At 35.3% G+C, this 3,619-nt stretch overlaps 1 protein-coding gene across 14 annotated transcripts in view; it reads left to right on the top strand.

Moving 5' to 3' along the window:
- The window catches only part of LOC108747753 (CUGBP Elav-like family member 2), a 490,486-nt gene that overhangs the window by 88,742 nt on the left and 398,125 nt on the right, over positions 1 to 3,619 (top strand). The gene's annotated exons all lie outside the window — the stretch shown is intronic.

The raw sequence follows: 3,619 nt of genomic DNA, 5'->3' as shown, positions 1-3,619 counted from the left end.
TGTGAATCTGCAGGAACGTTGAGGGTTGGAAGAAGAAAATCTAGATATTCCCTCAAACATATATATTAACGTACAGTAACACTAACATTATATCAATGTTATAAATTCCTATTCAACAATGTACCTAACTGTTGCGTGTGTGTATGTATATTGTATTACATTTACACTGTTAAGTGGGAAATTATAATACTGATGTAACGTTATACCGAGAGAAATTTTGTGTTGAAAATGAACGAATCAGAAAATTCTGATCACATCAATCAAAATTCTGGTTATCTCAGCTATTTAAAAAATTATAGCCGATTCAACCAGAAAATTCGGATTTTTGTCCGTTCTCAACTACAATTTCAATTAATACCATTTAAACTTTTTCCAGTACACTTCGTGTTTAGCGGATATCGATCGCTATCATTTTCCTAATTTTCACATCGCAGCGTCTTTTTTTTTTTTTTTTTTTTGAACGAACCAATTGTTTTCTCTGCCAGAAAATTAGTTGACGGTTAAATTCGATGATATCTCGCCGAACTCACGCCTTTTCATTCATGAAAATGTATGCCGCGCGTTGCATGCAGGAAAATTATCGGAGCTGCGTGGCGTCCGACGATGCGTTTTGCATATTGTTGTAGGAAAGTTTGACATAATAAACGAGGAAACGGTTAGAATTGTCGATTAAAAATCTCTGATTATGCGCGAATATCTTTGTTTACACGAGTGTCGTCTTCCCGCGGAAATATTTTGCAACTTTATCGGAATATACAATTTATGTTGAAATTGAACGAATGAACGGCGAGCTGACCTATTGATTATTAGCGTACGGCGTCCTTGAGCTCGCGAAGTGTGTGGAAAAGGCAGCGCGCGTTTCGCACGTGTTACTATTATTTCAAGTCTTTAAGTTGTTTGTAAAGGCCCTCATTCTGTCGAAACGTCGCATATATATTCTTTTTCTTCCTTTATATAATACTTATTAATAGTAAACGTCGCGCAATTGTTCGTGCAAACGTCGACGTTGACCTTCTCTACTTGATACGAGCGTTCGACGAGTTAGTTGTTACTCAAAGTCGTATCGATTGCGTCGCTGGATCGTTCGCTTCGTTATACGCTACATTAGACCTCGTCACGCGCGGTACACATCGACAATGTTAGAATTATGAATGCGACGCATTCATGAATCAGGCACGCCGGGCATCGTGATGAACACGCATCTATAAGCCGTTTGTTTCGAAACTGGCATAATTTACATTTCGGTAATCTAGCTGCCGTGTATTCCCATAAGTATCAGTTTATAAAGATATCTGACGTTTAACTGACTCTCTGTCTTTCTTTCTAATTCAATCTCTATAAAGACCGGCGTGTGGTAATCAATGAAACATCAGTGAATTTTGTAGAAACGTTTGTGGAACGGAAATTAAAGTGAACGCGTTTTGCAACGAAACTTCTGTTGCCTTATTAATACATGAAAAACGAAAATGTATTATTAAGAACGTTATTTCATTTTAATTTATGATTTTTATAATTCTTAAAATCGTATTTCGAAAGTTTAAGAAATGTAGCGAATGGAAGTCTTTGTTGTGTTGTTATTCATGTGTCGTTAGGAGCTACAACAGACTATTAATTAAATATTAAGCAGTCTAAGATAATCGCAATACTCGAAGTTTCATAGTGAGATCCTTAGTCAGCGGTTATAGACGGTATATATGTTACGTTGAATTGTATATCTATTGGCTATAGTCGCAACACGTAATAGAAGTCGATGAGCTTTTGTTTAATAGGAAGTCAATTATATTCATAAATCTTTATTATTTGACATTATATAGATAATAAATAGCAACTCTTGATAACTGAATTATATATATTTAGATTTCTTTTCTCTCAGAAATAAACAATATTCCGAGGTCAACCATCTTATGTATTATCACCTATTATATGAGCACACAGTATTGTCAAATATTAGTAATGTATTGCTAGCATATTGATAGCATTGTCTGTGCTAGCAATACATAGCAATACATAGTAATACATAGCGGTACATAGCGATACGCCAGCAATTTTGTATGTGCAATAAATGATAATACATGAGGTGGTTAACCCCCTTGCGATATTCTAATAAATTTTATATATTTATATAGAATAGTTCTGATTTTAATACAACACTTACTTCAACTTAACTCAAATGTTACTTGCATTTCAATAATGAAAATTTTGTTGATGTAAGAATGAACCTGAAATAGATATTGAAAGTTGATGTGAAATTTTCGCAATATCTTCAGAACATAGCCGATAAATGTGTTATAACGAGCACTTAGCGTCGCGTATACAGTCGTTACACGTACCAGATAGGGTTAAATCCACGAGATACGATTCGACGTGTTGAGTCTTCCAAAAAAGACCCCCATTGCATTGTAGGTCGACCGACCTTGCGTCTCGACCGGGCACGTTGCTTTATCGCGGCACGTGATGCTTGTGCCAAAGTTGCGGCAGTCACCACGCTCGTCGGTATTGTCTGTGCATAGCTCGCTGCTCGACACCTTCTTTCGATAGTGAGAAACGACACGGCGAGGTGGAAGACCGAATTGTCGTTCGCGGAAGTTCTCGCGCTCGTTCTCGCGTTTGCGGTGCGAATTGAGAGCAGGTCCGCATAGGACGAGCTCGGCTTGAAAGAGCCCCCGTCAAAGCTACTATTTCCCCACTTTGTAGACGGAGCACGAACTCGACGAGGTGAGTACGGGCTCGACGATATTAGCGAAATGGCGCCAAAACAAGTGGTGTCCCGGCTCCCTTTCGCAGAACCTTTGCAAGAATCTGAATTTTTATTTTGAATAAAAAAAAAATAGATTGCTAGTTTGCAAATCGAACTAATTGCTTCGACATACAAGAATGCATTTGTATTGAACACCAAGGCTTAAACTACTTATGTATATATTACAATACACAATAATTTCATACTGATAGAGAATATAACGGTAGACGACTGATGCGTATAGCACATGAGTACAATTATTTTTATACAGCAAAAAGTTAATTCGTTCTTCATTGTGAAATTAATTCTGTGAAGTTATTACTTTTTTCCCTATTACGCACACTTTTTCAGTCTTTTTTTTTTTGTTTCTCTTCCTGTCTGCTTGCATTAGCAAATCATTAAGAACAAAATGTTCTTCTGACTGCTATAATATTGATGTTATTACAAAATAATAATTAGATCAACGTATTACGAGATACGAACATAAATATGTTTGGAAACATGTTTAGCATTATAAATTATTATCTCTGCAAACACAGTTGCATTTATTCTGTAGGTATTTCGGCAATTACAATTATAAAATTATAAAAGTAAAATATGATAATGGAACATATATGGGTTTAATTTATAAAAAAACATATTTTTTGACAAAAAATATGAAATATTTTTGGGAAATTAGACCAATTTTTCACAAAATAAAAGCGTCAAAAAGTTTTTAAACAGCGAAATATATGATTACTAATGAAACATTTTTACAATTTAGTGTGCTTATTACAATTTACAAGCAACTTGTAAACAACTGAAAGTACGCAATGTGCGCACGCGCGCATATATATTTAAAATCGTCACAGTGATTAATTATTAGTTTACACATGTAAATTA

This window comes from Trachymyrmex septentrionalis, unplaced genomic scaffold (genome assembly GCF_001594115.1).
Source record: "Trachymyrmex septentrionalis isolate Tsep2-gDNA-1 unplaced genomic scaffold, Tsep1.0 scaffold20, whole genome shotgun sequence".
NCBI classification, from domain to species: Eukaryota; Metazoa; Arthropoda; class Insecta; order Hymenoptera; family Formicidae; genus Trachymyrmex; species Trachymyrmex septentrionalis.
This window is presented reverse-complemented; position numbering and strand designations above follow the sequence as displayed.